This window comes from Propithecus coquereli, unplaced genomic scaffold, assembly GCF_000956105.1.
Source record: "Propithecus coquereli isolate 6110/MARCELLA unplaced genomic scaffold, Pcoq_1.0 Scaffold502, whole genome shotgun sequence".
In the NCBI taxonomy this organism is placed as follows: Eukaryota; Metazoa; Chordata; class Mammalia; order Primates; family Indriidae; genus Propithecus; species Propithecus coquereli.
In genome coordinates this window covers 297,550-298,698 of record NW_012150864.1, presented here as the reverse complement: position 1 = coordinate 298,698, position 1,149 = coordinate 297,550, and the positions used below count along the sequence as shown (strand labels likewise).

General features: G+C 45.6%; 1 protein-coding gene across 1 annotated transcript in view; it reads right to left on the bottom strand.

The window, feature by feature from the left end:
* The window catches only part of VPS41 (vacuolar protein sorting 41 homolog (S. cerevisiae)), a 219,530-nt gene that overhangs the window by 42,794 nt on the left and 175,587 nt on the right, over window positions 1–1,149 (bottom strand). The window lies entirely within an intron of this gene.

Below are 1,149 nucleotides of genomic sequence, written 5' to 3'. Positions count from 1 at the left end.
CCCAAGGAGCTCACAGCCCCAGAAGGAAGGTAAGTAGACATTTAAACAGGTAATAATGATATTATGTGGTGTTACAAGAGAGGGGTTAAGAAAGTGCTGTGGTAGCAGAGGAGAATCTTGCCTCCTAAAGCCCTAGGTTCATCAGGCACAGGAAGGAGGGGAAGGGCACCTGGCAGGGGAACAACATGAACAGAGGCATGGAGCCCTGAACCTAAACCTGTGTGCAGGGAGGTCCGAGGGGCCCAGAGATGTGAGATGGGGGTCACTGAAAGGGAGATGAGGCTAGAGAGGAAGGGGTGCTTGGGTCATGACAGGAATTCCAGTTTGATTCGATAGGCAGGAGGGAAGCAAGAGATATTAGGGAGGTAAGAGTCGGATTTTATTTTATTTTTTTTCATTTGTTTGTTTGTTTGTTTTGAGACAGAGTCTTGTTCTGTTGCCCTGACTAAAGTGTAGTAGCTGGATCACAGCTCACTGCAACTTCAAATTCCCGACTTCAGGACATCCTCCTGCCTTGGTCTCCCAGAATGTTAGGGTTCCAGGCTTAGGCCACCGGGCTCAGCCTCCAGATTTTTTTTTTTTTTTTTTAAGACAAGGTCTTGCTCTATTGCTCAGGCTGGAGTGCAGTGGTGTCTTCACAGCTCACTTGAACCTCAAACTCCTGGGCTCAACCAATCCTCTTACCTCAGTCTTCCGAGTAGCTGGGACTACAGGTGAAGCCACCACACCTGGTCAGATTTGGTTCTTTAAGCTGCTAAATTTGGGCTAGGGTTGCTGGCAGATCTATCAGAAAGCACTTGCAATGGCTTGGGCAAGGGTTAAGGCAGTGGTACCAGAGGGGAAGAGGAGAGGCCCATTTGGTATTGGTCTGGTAAAACCAACAAGAGTTGGAGATTAAATATTATAGAATGAGGAAGTGAGCAAGATGTTCTCATCAAGAGCAGTGGCTTTAAGCTATTAAGCATTGGGGAATGGTTATATTGTTTGTCATAAACACAGACTGAAAGCAGAAGAGCCAAATTTGGGAAAGAAATGCATTTATAATAATTTGAGTTATCATTATCAGGAGTATATACAAGAAGAAAGGACATCACAATTTAAAACAGAGGTCTGGGTCATGGAGCCATAGAGGTAAATGGGGCCACAAGA